This window comes from Oncorhynchus gorbuscha, linkage group LG05, assembly GCF_021184085.1.
Source record: "Oncorhynchus gorbuscha isolate QuinsamMale2020 ecotype Even-year linkage group LG05, OgorEven_v1.0, whole genome shotgun sequence".
In the NCBI taxonomy this organism is placed as follows: Eukaryota; Metazoa; Chordata; class Actinopteri; order Salmoniformes; family Salmonidae; genus Oncorhynchus; species Oncorhynchus gorbuscha.
In genome coordinates, this window is record NC_060177.1 from 24,667,725 (window position 1) to 24,691,170 (window position 23,446).

At 45.4% G+C, this 23,446-nt stretch overlaps 13 non-coding genes across 13 annotated transcripts; all 13 read right to left on the reverse strand.

Annotated features, from left to right (window-relative positions):
• Window positions 1-2,194: 2,194 nt before the first annotated feature.
• trnar-acg lies at window positions 2,195-2,267 on the reverse strand. The gene has a single exon. It is a non-coding gene; the product is annotated as a tRNA-Arg (tRNA).
• Window positions 2,268-3,895: 1,628 nt separating this feature from the next.
• Window positions 3,896-3,968, reverse strand: trnar-acg. Its single transcript has one exon. It is a non-coding gene; the product is annotated as a tRNA-Arg (tRNA).
• Window positions 3,969-5,598: 1,630 nt separating this feature from the next.
• On the reverse strand, window positions 5,599-5,671 carry trnar-acg. The gene has a single exon. It is a non-coding gene; the product is annotated as a tRNA-Arg (tRNA).
• A 1,629-nt stretch (window positions 5,672-7,300) lies between these two features.
• Window positions 7,301-7,373, reverse strand: trnar-acg. The gene has a single exon. It is a non-coding gene; the product is annotated as a tRNA-Arg (tRNA).
• A 1,633-nt stretch (window positions 7,374-9,006) lies between these two features.
• Window positions 9,007-9,079, reverse strand: trnar-acg. Its single transcript has one exon. It is a non-coding gene; the product is annotated as a tRNA-Arg (tRNA).
• Window positions 9,080-10,710: 1,631 nt separating this feature from the next.
• On the reverse strand, window positions 10,711-10,783 carry trnar-acg. The gene has a single exon. It is a non-coding gene; the product is annotated as a tRNA-Arg (tRNA).
• A 1,630-nt stretch (window positions 10,784-12,413) lies between these two features.
• Window positions 12,414-12,486, reverse strand: trnar-acg. Its single transcript has one exon. It is a non-coding gene; the product is annotated as a tRNA-Arg (tRNA).
• A 1,627-nt stretch (window positions 12,487-14,113) lies between these two features.
• Window positions 14,114-14,186, reverse strand: trnar-acg. Its single transcript has one exon. It is a non-coding gene; the product is annotated as a tRNA-Arg (tRNA).
• Window positions 14,187-15,818: 1,632 nt separating this feature from the next.
• trnar-acg lies at window positions 15,819-15,891 on the reverse strand. The gene has a single exon. It is a non-coding gene; the product is annotated as a tRNA-Arg (tRNA).
• Window positions 15,892-17,520: 1,629 nt separating this feature from the next.
• On the reverse strand, window positions 17,521-17,593 carry trnar-acg. The gene has a single exon. It is a non-coding gene; the product is annotated as a tRNA-Arg (tRNA).
• A 1,629-nt stretch (window positions 17,594-19,222) lies between these two features.
• trnar-acg lies at window positions 19,223-19,295 on the reverse strand. The gene has a single exon. It is a non-coding gene; the product is annotated as a tRNA-Arg (tRNA).
• A 1,628-nt stretch (window positions 19,296-20,923) lies between these two features.
• Window positions 20,924-20,996, reverse strand: trnar-acg. Its single transcript has one exon. It is a non-coding gene; the product is annotated as a tRNA-Arg (tRNA).
• A 1,628-nt stretch (window positions 20,997-22,624) lies between these two features.
• On the reverse strand, window positions 22,625-22,697 carry trnar-acg. Its single transcript has one exon. It is a non-coding gene; the product is annotated as a tRNA-Arg (tRNA).
• Between the last annotated feature and the right edge of the window lie 749 nt (window positions 22,698-23,446).

Genomic DNA, 23,446 nt, shown 5'->3' on the forward strand with positions numbered 1-23,446 from the left:
ATCCGACCATCACCCCTGGTGAGACAAAACCGCAACTCGTCAATGAGGAGCACTTTTTGACAGTCCTGTCTGGTCCAACAAAGGTGGGTTTGTGCCCACGCAGATGAGCAGGGACCCTGGGCATCTTTCTTTTGGTGTTTTTCAGAGTCAGTAGAAAGGCCTCTTTAGTGTCCTAAGTTTTCAAAACTTCTTAATTGCCTACCATCTGTAAGCTGTTAGTGTCTTAATGATGTTCCACATATGCATGTTCATTAATTGTTTATGGTTCATTGAACACGCATGGGAAACAGTGTTTAATCCCATTAAAATGAAGATCTGTGAAGTTATTTGTATTTTTACGAATTATCTTTGAAAGACAAGGTCCTGAAAAAGGGAAGTTTCTTTTTTTGTGGGGGTTTATGAGGTATAAATTATTGGTGCATGTAGGCAAAGACACTCAGCACAAATTGAAAAGATATCGCTCATTTCCAAATCTCACTCAGACAAAATGCACGAGCTTGCCAGGAGTCGAACCTAGAATCTTCTGATCCGTAGTCAGACGCGTTTATCCATTGCGCCACAAGCCCGATACTAAATCCACCCTAACTCTGCTGTAATTGGTCAATTCTGGATACTTTGTAGCAGACGGTAATATGATTGGTTATTATGGTTATAAGGCGCATCAGATTTGCGGACATTGAGGGGATTCGAATCATCTGGGCCAGGCGCCCGGTTAGGGTGTTTGGCACCTGGTGAAATTTGGAATCGAACTGCTTCCCGGGCGTGAGCACCGTTCAAAGCCCCGGCGAAGTCGGCTCAAAACAAAAGTGACGTAATTATGTATGTCGATTAATGAGTAGGATTCAGTGTTTTCACCTGCAAAAGTGATTGTTTTATTTGTTGAAAACGCGTTATCGGCCTTCCCAATGAAAACGACTTAGAAAATTTGAACATATATTTCATGGAAAAGTTACGTTGAATGTTTCTGGAACACGCACTATGCTGCCTTGTTGACAACATGATCGAGCGGTGAGGGCCCTCCTCGGCCGATAAAGCGTAACAAACTTAACATTTATAAATATTTGTATGAACATACCAAGATTGAACAACTGAGACATAAACTGAACAAGTTCCACAGACATGTGACTAACATAAATGGAATAACGTGTCCCTGAACAAAGGGGGGTGAAAATCAAAAGTAACAGTCAGTATCTGGTGTGGCCACCAGCTGCATTAAGAACTGCAGTGCATCTCCTCCTCATGGACTGCACCAGATTTGCCAGTTCTTGCGGTGAGATGTTACCCCACTCTTCCACCAAGGCAACTGCAAGTTCCCAGACATTTCTGGGGGGAATGGCCCTAGCCCTCACCCTCCGATCCAACAGGTCCCAGACGTGCTCAATAGGATTGAGGTGCGGGTTCTTCGCTGGCCATGGCAGAACACTGACATTCCTGTCTTGCAGGAAATCACACACAGAACGAGCAGTATGGCTGGTGGCATTGTCATGCTGGAGGGTCACGTCAGGATGAGCCTGCAGGAAGGGTACCACATGAGCGGGGAGGATGTCTTCCTTGTAACACACAGCATTGAGATTGCCTGCAATGACAAGCTCAGTCTGATGATGCTGTGACACACCGCCCCAGACCAGGACGTACCCTCCACCTCCATCCCGCTCCAGAGTACAGGCCTCGGTGTAACACTCATTCCTTCGACAATAAACGCATATCCGACCATCACCCCTGGTGAGACAAAACCGCAACTCGTCAATGAGGAGCACTTTTTGACAGTCCTGTCTGGTCCAACAAAGGTGGGTTTGTGCCCACGCAGATGAGCAGGGACCCTGGGCATCTTTCTTTTGGTGTTTTTCAGAGTCAGTAGAAAGGCCTCTTTAGTGTCCTAAGTTTTCAAAACTTCTTAATTGCCTACCATCTGTAAGCTGTTAGTGTCTTAATGATGTTCCACATATGCATGTTCATTAATTGTTTATGGTTCATTGAACACGCATGGGAAACAGTGTTTAATCCCATTAAAATGAAGATCTGTGAAGTTATTTGTATTTTTACGAATTATCTTTGAAAGACAAGGTCCTGAAAAAGGGAAGTTTCTTTTTGTGGGGGTTTATGAGGTATAAATTATTGGTGCATGTAGGCAAAGACACTCAGCACAAATTGAAAAGATATCGCTCATTTCCAAATCTCACTCAGACAAAATGCACGAGCTTGCCAGGAGTCGAACCTAGAATCTTCTGATCCGTAGTCAGACGCGTTATCCATTGCGCCACAAGCCCGATACTAAATTCACCCTAACTCTGCTGTAATTGGTCAATTCTGGATACTTTGTAGCAGACGGTAATATGATTGGTTATTATGGTTATAAGGCGCATCAGATTTGCGGACATTGAGGGGATTCGAATCATCTGGGCCAGGCGCCCGGTTAGGGTGTTTGGCACCTGGTGAAATTTGGAATCGAACTGCTTCCCGGGCGTGAGCACCGTTCAAAGCCCCGGCGAAGTCGGCTCAAAACAAAAGTGACGTAATTATGTATGTCGATTAATGAGTAGGATTCAGTGTTTTCACCTGCAAAAGTGATTGTTTTATTTGTTGAAAACGCGTTATCGGCCTTCCCAATGAAAACGACTTAGAAAATTTGAACATATATTTCATGGAAAAGTTACGTTGAATGTTTCTGGAACACGCACTATGCTGCCTTGTTGACAACATGATCGAGCGGTGAGGGCCCTCCTCGGCCGATAAAGCGTAACAAACTTAACATTTATAAATATTTGTATGAACATACCAAGATTGAACAACTGAGACATAAACTGAACAAGTTCCACAGACATGTGACTAACATAAATGGAATAACGTGTCCCTGAACAAAGGGGGGTGAAAATCAAAAGTAACAGTCAGTATCTGGTGTGGCCACCAGCTGCATTAAGAACTGCAGTGCATCTCCTCCTCATGGACTGCACCAGATTTGCCAGTTCTTGCGGTGAGATGTTACCCCACTCTTCCACCAAGGCAACTGCAAGTTCCCAGACATTTCTGGGGGAATGGCCCTAGCCCTACCCTCCGATCCAACAGGTCCCAGACGTGCTCAATAGGATTGAGGTGCGGGTTCTTCGCTGGCCATGGCAGAACACTGACATTCCTGTCTTGCAGGAAATCACACACAGAACGAGCAGTATGGCTGGTGGCATTGTCATGCTGGAGGGTCACGTCAGGATGAGCCTGCAGGAAGGGTACCACATGAGCGGGGAGGATGTCTTCCTTGTAACACACAGCATTGAGATTGCCTGCAATGACAAGCTCAGTCTGATGATGCTGTGACACACCGCCCCAGACCAGGACGTACCCTCCACCTCCATCCCGCTCCAGAGTACAGGCCTCGGTGTAACACTCATTCCTTCGACAATAAACGCATATCCGACCATCACCCCTGGTGAGACAAAACCGCAACTCGTCAATGAGGAGCACTTTTTGACAGTCCTGTCTGGTCCAACAAAGGTGGGTTTGTGCCCACGCAGATGAGCAGGGACCCTGGGCATCTTTCTTTTGGTGTTTTTCAGAGTCAGTAGAAAGGCCTCTTTAGTGTCCTAAGTTTTCAAAACTTCTTAATTGCCTACCATCTGTAAGCTGTTAGTGTCTTAATGATGTTCCACATATGCATGTTCATTAATTGTTTATGGTTCATTGAACACGCATGGGAAACAGTGTTTAATCCCATTAAAATGAAGATCTGTGAAGTTATTTGTATTTTTACGAATTATCTTTGAAAGACAAGGTCCTGAAAAAGGGAAGTTTCTTTTTTTGTGGGGGTTTATGAGGTATAAATTATTGGTGCATGTAGGCAAAGACACTCAGCACAAATTGAAAAGATATCGCTCATTTCCAAATCTCACTCAGACAAAATGCACGAGCTTGCCAGGAGTCGAACCTAGAATCTTCTGATCCGTAGTCAGACGCGTTATCCATTGCGCCACAAGCCCGATACTAAATTCACCCTAACTCTGCTGTAATTGGTCAATTCTGGATACTTTGTAGCAGACGGTAATATGATTGGTTATTATGGTTATAAGGCGCATCAGATTTGCGGACATTGAGGGGATTCGAATCATCTGGGCCAGGCGCCCGGTTAGGGTGTTTGGCACCTGGTGAAATTTGGAATCGAACTGCTTCCCGGGCGTGAGCACCGTTCAAAGCCCCCGGCGAAGTCGGCTCAAAACAAAAGTGACGTAATTATGTATGTCGATTAATGAGTAGGATTCAGTGTTTTCACCTGCAAAAGTGATTGTTTTATTTGTTGAAAACGCGTTATCGGCCTTCCCAATGAAAACGACTTAGAAAATTTGAACATATATTTCATGGAAAAGTTACGTTGAATGTTTCTGGAACACGCACTATGCTGCCTTGTTGACAACATGATCGAGCGGTGAGGGCCCTCCTCGGCCGATAAAGCGTAACAAACTTAACATTTATAAATATTTGTATGAACATACCAAGATTGAACAACTGAGACATAAACTGAACAAGTTCCACAGACATGTGACTAACATAAATGGAATAACGTGTCCCTGAACAAAGGGGGGTGAAAATCAAAAGTAACAGTCAGTATCTGGTGTGGCCACCAGCTGCATTAAGAACTGCAGTGCATCTCCTCCTCATGGACTGCACCAGATTTGCCAGTTCTTGCGGTGAGATGTTACCCCACTCTTCCACCAAGGCAACTGCAAGTTCCCAGACATTTCTGGGGGGAATGGCCCTAGCCCTCACCCTCCGATCCAACAGGTCCCAGACGTGCTCAATAGGATTGAGGTGCGGGTTCTTCGCTGGCCATGGCAGAACACTGACATTCCTGTCTTGCAGGAAATCACACACAGAACGAGCAGTATGGCTGGTGGCATTGTCATGCTGGAGGGTCACGTCAGGATGAGCCTGCAGGAAGGGTACCACATGAGCGGGGAGGATGTCTTCCTTGTAACACACAGCATTGAGATTGCCTGCAATGACAAGCTCAGTCTGATGATGCTGTGACACACCGCCCCAGACCAGGACGTACCCTCCACCTCCATCCCGCTCCAGAGTACAGGCCTCGGTGTAACACTCATTCCTTCGACAATAAACGCATATCCGACCATCACCCCTGGTGAGACAAAACCGCAACTCGTCAATGAGGAGCACTTTTTGACAGTCCTGTCTGGTCCAACAAAGGTGGGTTTGTGCCCACGCAGATGAGCAGGGACCCTGGGCATCTTTCTTTTGGTGTTTTTCAGAGTCAGTAGAAAGGCCTCTTTAGTGTCCTAAGTTTTCAAAACTTCTTAATTGCCTACCATCTGTAAGCTGTTAGTGTCTTAATGATGTTCCACATATGCATGTTCATTAATTGTTTATGGTTCATTGAACACGCATGGGAAACAGTGTTTAATCCCATTAAAATGAAGATCTGTGAAGTTATTTGTATTTTTACGAATTATCTTTGAAAGACAAGGTCCTGAAAAAGGGAAGTTTCTTTTTTGTGGGGGTTTATGAGGTATAAATTATTGGTGCATGTAGGCAAAGACACTCAGCACAAATTGAAAAGATATCGCTCATTTCCAAATCTCACTCAGACAAAATGCACGAGCTTGCCAGGAGTCGAACCTAGAATCTTCTGATCCGTAGTCAGACGCGTTATCCATTGCGCCACAAGCCCGATACTAAATTCACCCTAACTCTGCTGTAATTGGTCAATTCTGGATACTTTGTAGCAGACGGTAATATGATTGGTTATTATGGTTATAAGGCGCATCAGATTTGCGGACATTGAGGGGATTCGAATCATCTGGGCCAGGCGCCCGGTTAGGGTGTTTGGCACCTGGTGAAATTTGGAATCGAACTGCTTCCCGGGCGTGAGCACCGTTCAAAGCCCCGGCGAAGTCGGCTCAAAACAAAAGTGACGTAATTATGTATGTCGATTAATGAGTAGGATTCAGTGTTTTCACCTGCAAAAGTGATTGTTTTATTTGTTGAAAACGCGTTATCGGCCTTCCCAATGAAAACGACTTAGAAAATTTGAACATATATTTCATGGAAAAGTTACGTTGAATGTTTCTGGAACACGCACTATGCTGCCTTGTTGACAACATGATCGAGCGGTGAGGGCCCTCCTCGGCCGATAAAGCGTAACAAACTTAACATTTATAAATATTTGTATGAACATACCAAGATTGAACAACTGAGACATAAACTGAACAAGTTCCACAGACATGTGACTAACATAAATGGAATAACGTGTCCCTGAACAAAGGGGGGTGAAAATCAAAAGTAACAGTCAGTATCTGGTGTGGCCACCAGCTGCATTAAGAACTGCAGTGCATCTCCTCCTCATGGACTGCACCAGATTTGCCAGTTCTTGCGGTGAGATGTTACCCCACTCTTCCACCAAGGCAACTGCAAGTTCCCAGACATTTCTGGGGGGAATGGCCCTAGCCCTCACCCTCCGATCCAACAGGTCCCAGACGTGCTCAATAGGATTGAGGTGCGGGTTCTTCGCTGGCCATGGCAGAACACTGACATTCCTGTCTTGCAGGAAATCACACACAGAACGAGCAGTATGGCTGGTGGCATTGTCATGCTGGAGGGTCACGTCAGGATGAGCCTGCAGGAAGGGTACCACATGAGCGGGGAGGATGTCTTCCTTGTAACACACAGCATTGAGATTGCCTGCAATGACAAGCTCAGTCTGATGATGCTGTGACACACCGCCCCAGACCAGGACGTACCCTCCACCTCCATCCCGCTCCAGAGTACAGGCCTCGGTGTAACACTCATTCCTTCGACAATAAACGCATATCCGACCATCACCCCTGGTGAGACAAAACCGCAACTCGTCAATGAGGAGCACTTTTTGACAGTCCTGTCTGGTCCAACAAAGGTGGGTTTGTGCCCACGCAGATGAGCAGGGACCCTGGGCATCTTTCTTTTGGTGTTTTTCAGAGTCAGTAGAAAGGCCTCTTTAGTGTCCTAAGTTTTCAAAACTTCTTAATTGCCTACCATCTGTAAGCTGTTAGTGTCTTAATGATGTTCCACATATGCATGTTCATTAATTGTTTATGGTTCATTGAACACGCATGGGAAACAGTGTTTAATCCCATTAAAATGAAGATCTGTGAAGTTATTTGTATTTTTACGAATTATCTTTGAAAGACAAGGTCCTGAAAAAGGGAAGTTTCTTTTTTGTGGGGGTTTATGAGGTATAAATTATTGGTGCATGTAGGCAAAGACACTCAGCACAAATTGAAAAGATATCGCTCATTTCCAAATCTCACTCAGACAAAATGCACGAGCTTGCCAGGAGTCGAACCTAGAATCTTCTGATCCGTAGTCAGACGCGTTATCCATTGCGCCACAAGCCCGATACTAAATTCACCCTAACTCTGCTGTAATTGGTCAATTCTGGATACTTTGTAGCAGACGGTAATATGATTGGTTATTATGGTTATAAGGCGCATCAGATTTGCGGACATTGAGGGGATTCGAATCATCTGGGCCAGGCGCCCGGTTAGGGTGTTTGGCACCTGGTGAAATTTGGAATCGAACTGCTTCCCGGGCGTGAGCACCGTTCAAAGCCCCCGGCGAAGTCGGCTCAAAACAAAAGTGACGTAATTATGTATGTCGATTAATGAGTAGGATTCAGTGTTTTCACCTGCAAAAGTGATTGTTTTATTTGTTGAAAACGCGTTATCGGCCTTCCCAATGAAAACGACTTAGAAAATTTGAACATATATTTCATGGAAAAGTTACGTTGAATGTTTCTGGAACACGCACTATGCTGCCTTGTTGACAACATGATCGAGCGGTGAGGGCCCTCCTCGGCCGATAAAGCGTAACAAACTTAACATTTATAAATATTTGTATGAACATACCAAGATTGAACAACTGAGACATAAACTGAACAAGTTCCACAGACATGTGACTAACATAAATGGAATAACGTGTCCCTGAACAAAGGGGGGGTGAAAATCAAAAGTAACAGTCAGTATCTGGTGTGGCCACCAGCTGCATTAAGAACTGCAGTGCATCTCCTCCTCATGGACTGCACCAGATTTGCCAGTTCTTGCGGTGAGATGTTACCCCACTCTTCCACCAAGGCAACTGCAAGTTCCCAGACATTTCTGGGGGGGAATGGCCCTAGCCCTCACCCTCCGATCCAACAGGTCCCAGACGTGCTCAATAGGATTGAGGTGCGGGTTCTTCGCTGGCCATGGCAGAACACTGACATTCCTGTCTTGCAGGAAATCACACACAGAACGAGCAGTATGGCTGGTGGCATTGTCATGCTGGAGGGTCACGTCAGGATGAGCCTGCAGGAAGGGTACCACATGAGCGGGGAGGATGTCTTCCTTGTAACACACAGCATTGAGATTGCCTGCAATGACAAGCTCAGTCTGATGATGCTGTGACACACCGCCCCAGACCAGGACGTACCCTCCACCTCCATCCCGCTCCAGAGTACAGGCCTCGGTGTAACACTCATTCCTTCGACAATAAACGCATATCCGACCATCACCCCTGGTGAGACAAAACCGCAACTCGTCAATGAGGAGCACTTTTTGACAGTCCTGTCTGGTCCAACAAAGGTGGGTTTGTGCCCACGCAGATGAGCAGGGACCCTGGGCATCTTTCTTTTGGTGTTTTTCAGAGTCAGTAGAAAGGCCTCTTTAGTGTCCTAAGTTTTCAAAACTTCTTAATTGCCTACCATCTGTAAGCTGTTAGTGTCTTAATGATGTTCCACATATGCATGTTCATTAATTGTTTATGGTTCATTGAACACGCATGGGAAACAGTGTTTAATCCCATTAAAATGAAGATCTGTGAAGTTATTTGTATTTTTACGAATTATCTTTGAAAGACAAGGTCCTGAAAAAGGGAAGTTTCTTTTTTTGTGGGGGTTTATGAGGTATAAATTATTGGTGCATGTAGGCAAAGACACTCAGCACAAATTGAAAAGATATCGCTCATTTCCAAATCTCACTCAGACAAAATGCACGAGCTTGCCAGGAGTCGAACCTAGAATCTTCTGATCCGTAGTCAGACGCGTTATCCATTGCGCCACAAGCCCGATACTAAATCCACCCTAACTCTGCTGTAATTGGTCAATTCTGGATACTTTGTAGCAGACGGTAATATGATTGGTTATTATGGTTATAAGGCGCATCAGATTTGCGGACATTGAGGGGATTCGAATCATCTGGGCCAGGCGCCCGGTTAGGGTGTTTGGCACCTGGTGAAATTTGGAATCGAACTGCTTCCCGGGCGTGAGCACCGTTCAAAGCCCCCGGCGAAGTCGGCTCAAAACAAAAGTGACGTAATTATGTATGTCGATTAATGAGTAGGATTCAGTGTTTTCACCTGCAAAAGTGATTGTTTTATTTGTTGAAAACGCGTTATCGGCCTTCCCAATGAAAACGACTTAGAAAATTTGAACATATATTTCATGGAAAAGTTACGTTGAATGTTTCTGGAACACGCACTATGCTGCCTTGTTGACAACATGATCGAGCGGTGAGGGCCCTCCTCGGCCGATAAAGCGTAACAAACTTAACATTTATAAATATTTGTATGAACATACCAAGATTGAACAACTGAGACATAAACTGAACAAGTTCCACAGACATGTGACTAACATAAATGGAATAACGTGTCCCTGAACAAAGGGGGGTGAAAATCAAAAGTAACAGTCAGTATCTGGTGTGGCCACCAGCTGCATTAAGAACTGCAGTGCATCTCCTCCTCATGGACTGCACCAGATTTGCCAGTTCTTGCGGTGAGATGTTACCCCACTCTTCCACCAAGGCAACTGCAAGTTCCCAGACATTTCTGGGGGGAATGGCCCTAGCCCTCACCCTCCGATCCAACAGGTCCCAGACGTGCTCAATAGGATTGAGGTGCGGGTTCTTCGCTGGCCATGGCAGAACACTGACATTCCTGTCTTGCAGGAAATCACACACAGAACGAGCAGTATGGCTGGTGGCATTGTCATGCTGGAGGGTCACGTCAGGATGAGCCTGCAGGAAGGGTACCACATGAGCGGGGAGGATGTCTTCCTTGTAACACACAGCATTGAGATTGCCTGCAATGACAAGCTCAGTCTGATGATGCTGTGACACACCGCCCCAGACCAGGACGTACCCTCCACCTCCATCCCGCTCCAGAGTACAGGCCTCGGTGTAACACTCATTCCTTCGACAATAAACGCATATCCGACCATCACCCCTGGTGAGACAAAACCGCAACTCGTCAATGAGGAGCACTTTTTGACAGTCCTGTCTGGTCCAACAAAGGTGGGTTTGTGCCCACGCAGATGAGCAGGGACCCTGGGCATCTTTCTTTTGGTGTTTTTCAGAGTCAGTAGAAAGGCCTCTTTAGTGTCCTAAGTTTTCAAAACTTCTTAATTGCCTACCATCTGTAAGCTGTTAGTGTCTTAATGATGTTCCACATATGCATGTTCATTAATTGTTTATGGTTCATTGAACACGCATGGGAAACAGTGTTTAATCCCATTAAAATGAAGATCTGTGAAGTTATTTGTATTTTTACGAATTATCTTTGAAAGACAAGGTCCTGAAAAAGGGAAGTTTCTTTTTTTGTGGGGGTTTATGAGGTATAAATTATTGGTGCATGTAGGCAAAGACACTCAGCACAAATTGAAAAGATATCGCTCATTTCCAAATCTCACTCAGACAAAATGCACGAGCTTGCCAGGAGTCGAACCTAGAATCTTCTGATCCGTAGTCAGACGCGTTATCCATTGCGCCACAAGCCCGATACTAAATCCACCCTAACTCTGCTGTAATTGGTCAATTCTGGATACTTTGTAGCAGACGGTAATATGATTGGTTATTATGGTTATAAGGCGCATCAGATTTGCGGACATTGAGGGGATTCGAATCATCTGGGCCAGGCGCCCGGTTAGGGTGTTTGGCACCTGGTGAAATTTGGAATCGAACTGCTTCCCGGGCGTGAGCACCGTTCAAAGCCCCGGCGAAGTCGGCTCAAAACAAAAGTGACGTAATTATGTATGTCGATTAATGAGTAGGATTCAGTGTTTTCACCTGCAAAAGTGATTGTTTTATTTGTTGAAAACGCGTTATCGGCCTTCCCAATGAAAACGACTTAGAAAATTTGAACATATATTTCATGGAAAAGTTACGTTGAATGTTTCTGGAACACGCACTATGCTGCCTTGTTGACAACATGATCGAGCGGTGAGGGCCCTCCTCGGCCGATAAAGCGTAACAAACTTAACATTTATAAATATTTGTATGAACATACCAAGATTGAACAACTGAGACATAAACTGAACAAGTTCCACAGACATGTGACTAACATAAATGGAATAACGTGTCCCTGAACAAAGGGGGGTGAAAATCAAAAGTAACAGTCAGTATCTGGTGTGGCCACCAGCTGCATTAAGAACTGCAGTGCATCTCCTCCTCATGGACTGCACCAGATTTGCCAGTTCTTGCGGTGAGATGTTACCCCACTCTTCCACCAAGGCAACTGCAAGTTCCCAGACATTTCTGGGGGGAATGGCCCTAGCCCTCACCCTCCGATCCAACAGGTCCCAGACGTGCTCAATAGGATTGAGGTGCGGGTTCTTCGCTGGCCATGGCAGAACACTGACATTCCTGTCTTGCAGGAAATCACACACAGAACGAGCAGTATGGCTGGTGGCATTGTCATGCTGGAGGGTCACGTCAGGATGAGCCTGCAGGAAGGGTACCACATGAGCGGGGAGGATGTCTTCCTTGTAACACACAGCATTGAGATTGCCTGCAATGACAAGCTCAGTCTGATGATGCTGTGACACACCGCCCCAGACCAGGACGTACCCTCCACCTCCATCCCGCTCCAGAGTACAGGCCTCGGTGTAACACTCATTCCTTCGACAATAAACGCATATCCGACCATCACCCCTGGTGAGACAAAACCGCAACTCGTCAATGAGGAGCACTTTTTGACAGTCCTGTCTGGTCCAACAAAGGTGGGTTTGTGCCCACGCAGATGAGCAGGGACCCTGGGCATCTTTCTTTTGGTGTTTTTCAGAGTCAGTAGAAAGGCCTCTTTAGTGTCCTAAGTTTTCAAAACTTCTTAATTGCCTACCATCTGTAAGCTGTTAGTGTCTTAATGATGTTCCACATATGCATGTTCATTAATTGTTTATGGTTCATTGAACACGCATGGGAAACAGTGTTTAATCCCATTAAAATGAAGATCTGTGAAGTTATTTGTATTTTTACGAATTATCTTTGAAAGACAAGGTCCTGAAAAAGGGAAGTTTCTTTTTTTGTGGGGGTTTATGAGGTATAAATTATTGGTGCATGTAGGCAAAGACACTCAGCACAAATTGAAAAGATATCGCTCATTTCCAAATCTCACTCAGACAAAATGCACGAGCTTGCCAGGAGTCGAACCTAGAATCTTCTGATCCGTAGTCAGACGCGTTATCCATTGCGCCACAAGCCCGATACTAAATCCACCCTAACTCTGCTGTAATTGGTCAATTCTGGATACTTTGTAGCAGACGGTAATATGATTGGTTATTATGGTTATAAGGCGCATCAGATTTGCGGACATTGAGGGGATTCGAATCATCTGGGCCAGGCGCCCGGTTAGGGTGTTTGGCACCTGGTGAAATTTGGAATCGAACTGCTTCCCGGGCGTGAGCACCGTTCAAAGCCCCGGCGAAGTCGGCTCAAAACAAAAGTGACGTAATTATGTATGTCGATTAATGAGTAGGATTCAGTGTTTTCACCTGCAAAAGTGATTGTTTTATTTGTTGAAAACGCGTTATCGGCCTTCCCAATGAAAACGACTTAGAAAATTTGAACATATATTTCATGGAAAAGTTACGTTGAATGTTTCTGGAACACGCACTATGCTGCCTTGTTGACAACATGATCGAGCGGTGAGGGCCCTCCTCGGCCGATAAAGCGTAACAAACTTAACATTTATAAATATTTGTATGAACATACCAAGATTGAACAACTGAGACATAAACTGAACAAGTTCCACAGACATGTGACTAACATAAATGGAATAACGTGTCCCTGAACAAAGGGGGGTGAAAATCAAAAGTAACAGTCAGTATCTGGTGTGGCCACCAGCTGCATTAAGAACTGCAGTGCATCTCCTCCTCATGGACTGCACCAGATTTGCCAGTTCTTGCGGTGAGATGTTACCCCACTCTTCCACCAAGGCAACTGCAAGTTCCCAGACATTTCTGGGGGGAATGGCCCTAGCCCTCACCCTCCGATCCAACAGGTCCCAGACGTGCTCAATAGGATTGAGGTGCGGGTTCTTCGCTGGCCATGGCAGAACACTGACATTCCTGTCTTGCAGGAAATCACACACAGAACGAGCAGTATGGCTGGTGGCATTGTCATGCTGGAGGGTCACGTCAGGATGAGCCTGCAGGAAGGGTACCACATGAGCGGGGAGGATGTCTTCCTTGTAACACACAGCATTGAGATTGCCTGCAATGACAAGCTCAGTCTGATGATGCTGTGACACACCGCCCCAGACCAGGACGCCCTCCACCTCCATCCCGCTCCAGAGTACAGGCCTCGGTGTAACACTCATTCCTTCGACAATAAACGCATATCCGACCATCACCCCTGGTGAGACAAAACCGCAACTCGTCAATGAGGAGCACTTTTTGACAGTCCTGTCTGGTCCAACAAAGGTGGGTTTGTGCCCACGCAGATGAGCAGGGACCCTGGGCATCTTTCTTTTGGTGTTTTTCAGAGTCAGTAGAAAGGCCTCTTTAGTGTCCTAAGTTTTCAAAACTTCTTAATTGCCTACCATCTGTAAGCTGTTAGTGTCTTAATGATGTTCCACATATGCATGTTCATTAATTGTTTATGGTTCATTGAACACGCATGGGAAACAGTGTTTAATCCCATTAAAATGAAGATCTGTGAAGTTATTTGTATTTTTACGAATTATCTTTGAAAGACAAGGTCCTGAAAAAGGGAAGTTTCTTTTTTGTGGGGGTTTATGAGGTATAAATTATTGGTGCATGTAGGCAAAGACACTCAGCACAAATTGAAAAGATATCGCTCATTTCCAAATCTCACTCAGACAAAATGCACGAGCTTGCCAGGAGTCGAACCTAGAATCTTCTGATCCGTAGTCAGACGCGTTATCCATTGCGCCACAAGCCCGATACTAAATCCACCCTAACTCTGCTGTAATTGGTCAATTCTGGATACTTTGTAGCAGACGGTAATATGATTGGTTATTATGGTTATAAGGCGCATCAGATTTGCGGACATTGAGGGGATTCGAATCATCTGGGCCAGGCGCCCGGTTAGGGTGTTTGGCACCTGGTGAAATTTGGAATCGAACTGCTTCCCGGGCGTGAGCACCGTTCAAAGCCCCCGGCGAAGTCGGCTCAAAACAAAAGTGACGTAATTATGTATGTCGATTAATGAGTAGGATTCAGTGTTTTCACCTGCAAAAGTGATTGTTTTATTTGTTGAAAACGCGTTATCGGCCTTCCCAATGAAAACGACTTAGAAAATTTGAACATATATTTCATGGAAAAGTTACGTTGAATGTTTCTGGAACACGCACTATGCTGCCTTGTTGACAACATGATCGAGCGGTGAGGGCCCTCCTCGGCCGATAAAGCGTAACAAACTTAACATTTATAAATATTTGTATGAACATACCAAGATTGAACAACTGAGACATAAACTGAACAAGTTCCACAGACATGTGACTAACATAAATGGAATAACGTGTCCCTGAACAAAGGGGGGGTGAAAATCAAAAGTAACAGTCAGTATCTGGTGTGGCCACCAGCTGCATTAAGAACTGCAGTGCATCTCCTCCTCATGGACTGCACCAGATTTGCCAGTTCTTGCGGTGAGATGTTACCCCACTCTTCCACCAAGGCAACTGCAAGTTCCCAGACATTTCTGGGGGGGAATGGCCCTAGCCCTCACCCTCCGATCCAACAGGTCCCAGACGTGCTCAATAGGATTGAGGTGCGGGTTCTTCGCTGGCCATGGCAGAACACTGACATTCCTGTCTTGCAGGAAATCACACACAGAACGAGCAGTATGGCTGGTGGCATTGTCATGCTGGAGGGTCACGTCAGGATGAGCCTGCAGGAAGGGTACCACATGAGCGGGGAGGATGTCTTCCTTGTAACACACAGCATTGAGATTGCCTGCAATGACAAGCTCAGTCTGATGATGCTGTGACACACCGCCCCAGACCAGGACGTACCCTCCACCTCCATCCCGCTCCAGAGTACAGGCCTCGGTGTAACACTCATTCCTTCGACAATAAACGCATATCCGACCATCACCCCTGGTGAGACAAAACCGCAACTCGTCAATGAGGAGCACTTTTTGACAGTCCTGTCTGGTCCAACAAAGGTGGGTTTGTGCCCACGCAGATGAGCAGGGACCCTGGGCATCTTTCTTTTGGTGTTTTTCAGAGTCAGTAGAAAGGCCTCTTTAGTGTCCTAAGTTTTCAAAACTTCTTAATTGCCTACCATCTGTAAGCTGTTAGTGTCTTAATGATGTTCCACATATGCATGTTCATTAATTGTTTATGGTTCATTGAACACGCATGGGAAACAGTGTTTAATCCCATTAAAATGAAGATCTGTGAAGTTATTTGTATTTTTACGAATTATCTTTGAAAGACAAGGTCCTGAAAAAGGGAAGTTTCTTTTTTGTGGGGGTTTATGAGGTATAAATTATTGGTGCATGTAGGCAAAGACACTCAGCACAAATTGAAAAGATATCGCTCATTTCCAAATCTCACTCAGACAAAATGCACGAGCTTGCCAGGAGTCGAACCTAGAATCTTCTGATCCGTAGTCAGACGCGTTATCCATTGCGCCACAAGCCCGATACTAAATCCACCCTAACTCTGCTGTAATTGGTCAATTCTGGATACTTTGTAGCAGACGGTAATATGATTGGTTATTATGGTTATAAGGCGCATCAGATTTGCGGACATTGAGGGGATTCGAATCATCTGGGCCAGGCGCCCGGTTAGGGTGTTTGGCACCTGGTGAAATTTGGAATCGAACTGCTTCCCGGGCGTGAGCACCGTTCAAAGCCCCGGCGAAGTCGGCTCAAAACAAAAGTGACGTAATTATGTATGTCGATTAATGAGTAGGATTCAGTGTTTTCACCTGCAAAAGTGATTGTTTTATTTGTTGAAAACGCGTTATCGGCCTTCCCAATGAAAACGACTTAGAAAATTTGAACATATATTTCATGGAAAAGTTACGTTGAATGTTTCTGGAACACGCACTATGCTGCCTTGTTGACAACATGATCGAGCGGTGAGGGCCCTCCTCGGCCGATAAAGCGTAACAAACTTAACATTTATAAATATTTGTATGAACATACCAAGATTGAACAACTGAGACATAAACTGAACAAGTTCCACAGACATGTGACTAACATAAATGGAATAACGTGTCCCTGAACAAAGGGGGGTGAAAATCAAAAGTAACAGTCAGTATCTGGTGTGGCCACCAGCTGCATTAAGAACTGCAGTGCATCTCCTCCTCATGGACTGCACCAGATTTGCCAGTTCTTGCGGTGAGATGTTACCCCACTCTTCCACCAAGGCAACTGCAAGTTCCCAGACATTTCTGGGGGGAATGGCCCTAGCCCTCACCCTCCGATCCAACAGGTCCCAGACGTGCTCAATAGGATTGAGGTGCGGGTTCTTCGCTGGCCATGGCAGAACACTGACATTCCTGTCTTGCAGGAAATCACACACAGAACGAGCAGTATGGCTGGTGGCATTGTCATGCTGGAGGGTCACGTCAGGATGAGCCTGCAGGAAGGGTACCACATGAGCGGGGAGGATGTCTTCCTTGTAACACACAGCATTGAGATTGCCTGCAATGACAAGCTCAGTCTGATGATGCTGTGACACACCGCCCCAGACCAGGACGTACCCTCCACCTCCATCCCGCTCCAGAGTACAGGCCTCGGTGTAACACTCATTCCTTCGACAATAAACGCATATCCGACCATCACCCCTGGTGAGACAAAACCGCAACTCGTCAATGAGGAGCACTTTTTGACAGTCCTGTCTGGTCCAACAAAGGTGGGTTTGTGCCCACGCAGATGAGCAGGGACCCTGGGCATCTTTCTTTTGGTGTTTTTCAGAGTCAGTAGAAAGGCCTCTTTAGTGTCCTAAGTTTTCAAAACTTCTTAATTGCCTACCATCTGTAAGCTGTTAGTGTCTTAATGATGTTCCACATATGCATGTTCATTAATTGTTTATGGTTCATTGAACACGCATGGGAAACAGTGTTTAATCCCATTAAAATGAAGATCTGTGAAGTTATTTGTATTTTTACGAATTATCTTTGAAAGACAAGGTCCTGAAAAAGGGAAGTTTCTTTTTTGTGGGGGTTTATGAGGTATAAATTATTGGTGCATGTAGGCAAAGACACTCAGCACAAATTGAAAAGATATCGCTCATTTCCAAATCTCACTCAGACAAAATGCACGAGCTTGCCAGGAGTCGAACCTAGAATCTTCTGATCCGTAGTCAGACGCGTTATCCATTGCGCCACAAGCCCGATACTAAATCCACCCTAACTCTGCTGTAATTGGTCAATTCTGGATACTTTGTAGCAGACGGTAATATGATTGGTTATTATGGTTATAAGGCGCATCAGATTTGCGGACATTGAGGGGATTCGAATCATCTGGGCCAGGCGCCCGGTTAGGGTGTTTGGCACCTGGTGAAATTTGGAATCGAACTGCTTCCCGGGCGTGAGCACCGTTCAAAGCCCCGGCGAAGTCGGCTCAAAACAAAAGTGACGTAATTATGTATGTCGATTAATGAGTAGGATTCAGTGTTTTCACCTGCAAAAGTGATTGTTTTATTTGTTGAAAACGCGTTATCGGCCTTCCCAATGAAAACGACTTAGAAAATTTGAACATATATTTCATGGAAAAGTTACGTTGAATGTTTCTGGAACACGCACTATGCTGCCTTGTTGACAACATGATCGAGCGGTGAGGGCCCTCCTCGGCCGATAAAGCGTAACAAACTTAACATTTATAAATATTTGTATGAACATACCAAGATTGAACAACTGAGACATAAACTGAACAAGTTCCACAGACATGTGACTAACATAAATGGAATAACGTGTCCCTGAACAAAGGGGGGTGAAAATCAAAAGTAACAGTCAGTATCTGGTGTGGCCACCAGCTGCATTAAGAACTGCAGTGCATCTCCTCCTCATGGACTGCACCAGATTTGCCAGTTCTTGCGGTGAGATGTTACCCCACTCTTCCACCAAGGCAACTGCAAGTTCCCAGACATTTCTGGGGGGAATGGCCCTAGCCCTCACCCTCCGATCCAACAGGTCCCAGACGTGCTCAATAGGATTGAGGTGCGGGTTCTTCGCTGGCCATGGCAGAACACTGACATTCCTGTCTTGCAGGAAATCACACACAGAACGAGCAGTATGGCTGGTGGCATTGTCATGCTGGAGGGTCACGTCAGGATGAGCCTGCAGGAAGGGTACCACATGAGCGGGGAGGATGTCTTCCTTGTAACACACAGCATTGAGATTGCCTGCAATGACAAGCTCAGTCTGATGATGCTGTGACACACCGCCCCAGACCAGGACGTACCCTCCACCTCCATCCCGCTCCAGAGTACAGGCCTCGGTGTAACACTCATTCCTTCGACAATAAACGCATATCCGACCATCACCCCTGGTGAGACAAAACCGCAACTCGTCAATGAGGAGCACTTTTTGACAGTCCTGTCTGGTCCAACAAAGGTGGGTTTGTGCCCACGCAGATGAGCAGGGACCCTGGGCATCTTTCTTTTGGTGTTTTTCAGAGTCAGTAGAAAGGCCTCTTTAGTGTCCTAAGTTTTCAAAACTTCTTAATTGCCTACCATCTGTAAGCTGTTAGTGTCTTAATGATGTTCCACATATGCATGTTCATTAATTGTTTATGGTTCATTGAACACGCATGGGAAACAGTGTTTAATCCCATTAAAATGAAGATCTGTGAAGTTATTTGTATTTTTACGAATTATCTTTGAAAGACAAGGTCCTGAAAAAGGGAAGTTTCTTTTTTGTGGGGGTTTATGAGGTATAAATTATTGGTGCATGTAGGCAAAGACACTCAGCACAAATTGAAAAGATATCGCTCATTTCCAAATCTCACTCAGACAAAATGCACGAGCTTGCCAGGAGTCGAACCTAGAATCTTCTGATCCGTAGTCAGACGCGTTATCCATTGCGCCACAAGCCCGATACTAAATCCACCCTAACTCTGCTGTAATTGGTCAATTCTGGATACTTTGTAGCAGACGGTAATATGATTGGTTATTATGGTTATAAGGCGCATCAGATTTGCGGACATTGAGGGGATTCGAATCATCTGGGCCAGGCGCCCGGTTAGGGTGTTTGGCACCTGGTGAAATTTGGAATCGAACTGCTTCCCGGGCGTGAGCACCGTTCAAAGCCCCGGCGAAGTCGGCTCAAAACAAAAGTGACGTAATTATGTATGTCGATTAATGAGTAGGATTCAGTGTTTTCACCTGCAAAAGTGATTGTTTTATTTGTTGAAAACGCGTTATCGGCCTTCCCAATGAAAACGACTTAGAAAATTTGAACATATATTTCATGGAAAAGTTACGTTGAATGTTTCTGGAACACGCACTATGCTGCCTTGTTGACAACATGATCGAGCGGTGAGGGCCCTCCTCGGCCGATAAAGCGTAACAAACTTAACATTTATAAATATTTGTATGAACATACCAAGATTGAACAACTGAGACATAAACTGAACAAGTTCCACAGACATGTGACTAACATAAATGGAATAACGTGTCCCTGAACAAAGGGGGGTGAAAATCAAAAGTAACAGTCAGTATCTGGTGTGGCCACCAGCTGCATTAAGAACTGCAGTGCATCTCCTCCTCATGGACTGCACCAGATTTGCCAGTTCTTGCGGTGAGATGTTACCCCACTCTTCCACCAAGGCAACTGCAAGTTCCCAGACATTTCTGGGGGGAATGGCCCTAGCCCTCACCCTCCGATCCAACAGGTCCCAGACGTGCTCAATAGGATTGAGGTGCGGGTTCTTCGCTGGCCATGGCAGAACACTGACATTCCTGTCTTGCAGGAAATCACACACAGAACGAGCAGTATGGCTGGTGGCATTGTCATGCTGGAGGGTCACGTCAGGATGAGCCTGCAGGAAGGGTACCACATGAGCGGGGAGGATGTCTTCCTTGTAACACACAGCATTGAGATTGCCTGCAATGACAAGCTCAGTCTGATGATGCTGTGACACACCGCCCCAGACCAGGACGTACCCTCCACCTCCATCCCGCTCCAGAGTACAGGCCTCGGTGTAACACTCATTCCTTCGACAATAAACGCATATCCGACCATCACCCCTGGTGAGACAAAACCGCAACTCGTCAATGAGGAGCACTTTTTGACAGTCCTGTCTGGTCCAACAAAGGTGGGTTTGTGCCCACGCAGATGAGCAGGGACCCTGGGCATCTTTCTTTTGGTGTTTTTCAGAGTCAGTAGAAAGGCCTCTTTAGTGTCCTAAGTTTTCAAAACTTCTTAATTGCCTACCATCTGTAAGCTGTTAGTGTCTTAATGATGTTCCACATATGCATGTTCATTAATTGTTTATGGTTCATTGAACACGCATGGGAAACAGTGTTTAATCCCATTAAAATGAAGATCTGTGAAGTTATTTGTATTTTTACGAATTATCTTTGAAAGACAAGGTCCTGAAAAAGGGAAGTTTCTTTTTGTGGGGGTTTATGAGGTATAAATTATTGGTGCATGTAGGCAAAGACACTCAGCACAAATTGAAAAGATATCGCTCATTTCCAAATCTCACTCAGACAAAATGCACGAGCTTGCCAGGAGTCGAACCTAGAATCTTCTGATCCGTAGTCAGACGCGTTATCCATTGCGCCACAAGCCCGATACTAAATCCACCCTAACTCTGCTGTAATTGGTCAATTCTGGATACTTTGTAGCAGACGGTAATATGATTGGTTATTATGGTTATAAGGCGCATCAGATTTGCGGACATTGAGGGGATTCGAATCATCTGGGCCAGGCGCCCGGTTAGGTGTTTGGCACCTGGTGAAATTTGGAATCGAACTGCTTCCCGGGCGTGAGCACCGTTCAAAGCCCCGGCGAAGTCGGCTCAAAACAAAAGTGACGTAATTATGTATGTCGATTAATGAGTAGGATTCAGTGTTTTCACCTGCAAAAGTGATTGTTTTATTTGTTGAAAACGCGTTATCGGCCTTCCCAATGAAAACGACTTAGAAAATTTGAACATATATTTCATGGAAAAGTTACGTTGAATGTTTCTGGAACACGCACTATGCTGCCTTGTTGACAACATGATCGAGCGGTGAGGGCCCTCCTCGGCCGATAAAGCGTAACAAACTTAACATTTATAAATATTTGTATGAACATACCAAGATTGAACAACTGAGACATAAACTGAACAAGTTCCACAGACATGTGACTAACATAAATGGAATAACGTGTCCCTGAACAAAGGGGGGTGAAAATCAAAAGTAACAGTCAGTATCTGGTGTGGCCACCAGCTGCATTAAGAACTGCAGTGCATCTCCTCCTCATGGACTGCACCAGATTTGCCAGTTCTTGCGGTGAGATGTTACCCCACTCTTCCACCAAGGCAACTGCAAGTTCCCAGACATTTCTGGGGGGAATGGCCCTAGCCCTCACCCTCCGATCCAACAGGTCCCAGACGTGCTCAATAGGATTGAGGTGCGGGTTCTTCGCTGGCCATGGCAGAACACTGACATTCCTGTCTTGCAGGAAATCACACACAGAACGAGCAGTATGGCTGGTGGCATTGTCATGCTGGAGGGTCACGTCAGGATGAGCCTGCAGGAAGGGTACCACATGAGCGGGGAGGATGTCTTCCTTGTAACACACAGCATTGAGATTGCCTGCAATGACAAGCTCAGTCTGATGATGCTGTGACACACCGCCCCAGACCAGGACGTACCCTCCACCTCCATCCCGCTCCAGAGTACAGGCCTCGGTGTAACACTCATTCCTTCGACAATAAACGCATATCCGACCATCACCCCTGGTGAGACAAAACCGCAACTCGTCAATGAGGAGCACTTTTTGACAGTCCTGTCTGGTCCAACAAAGGTGGGTTTGTGCCCACGCAGATGAGCAGGGACCCTGGGCATCTTTCTTTTGGTGTTTTTCAGAGTCAGTAGAAAGGCCTCTTTAGTGTCCTAAGTTTTCAAAACTTCTTAATTGCCTACCATCTGTAAGCTGTTAGTGTCTTAATGATGTTCCACATATGCATGTTCATTAATTGTTTATGGTTCATTGAACACGCATGGGAAACAGTGTTTAATCCCATTAAAATGAAGATCTGTGAAGTTATTTGTATTTTTACGAATTATCTTTGAAAGACAAGGTCCTGAAAAAGGGAAGTTTCTTTTTTGTGGGGGTTTATGAGGTATAAATTATTGGTGCATGTAGGCAAAGACACTCAGCACAAATTGAAAAGATATCGCTCATTTCCAAATCTCACTCAGACAAAATGCACGAGCTTGCCAGGAGTCGAACCTAGAATCTTCTGATCCGTAGTCAGACGCGTTATCCATTGCGCCACAAGCCCGATACTAAATCCACCCTAACTCTGCTGTAATTGGTCAATTCTGGATACTTTGTAGCAGACGGTAATATGATTGGTTATTATGGTTATAAGGCGCATCAGATTTGCGGACATTGAGGGGATTCGAATCATCTGGGCCAGGCGCCCGGTTAGGGTGTTTGGCACCTGGTGAAATTTGGAATCGAACTGCTTCCCGGGCGTGAGCACCGTTCAAAGCCCCGGCGAAGTCGGCTCAAAACAAAAGTGACGTAATTATGTATGTCGATTAATGAGTAGGATTCAGTGTTTTCACCTGCAAAAGTGATTGTTTTATTTGTTGAAAACGCGTTATCGGCCTTCCCAATGAAAACGACTTAGAAAATTTGAACATATATTTCATGGAAAAGTTACGTTGAATGTTTCTGGAACACGCACTATGCTGCCTTGTTGACAACATGATCGAGCGGTGAGGGCCCTCCTCGGCCGATAAAGCGTAACAAACTTAACATTTATAAATATTTGTATGAACATACCAAGATTGAACAACTGAGACATAAACTGAACAAGTTCCACAGACATGTGACTAACATAAATGGAATAACGTGTCCCTGAACAAAGGGGGGTGAAAATCAAAAGTAACAGTCAGTATCTGGTGTGGCCACCAGCTGCATTAAGAACTGCAGTGCATCTCCTCCTCATGGACTGCACCAGATTTGCCAGTTCTTGCGGTGAGATGTTACCCCACTCTTCCACCAAGGCAACTGCAAGTTCCC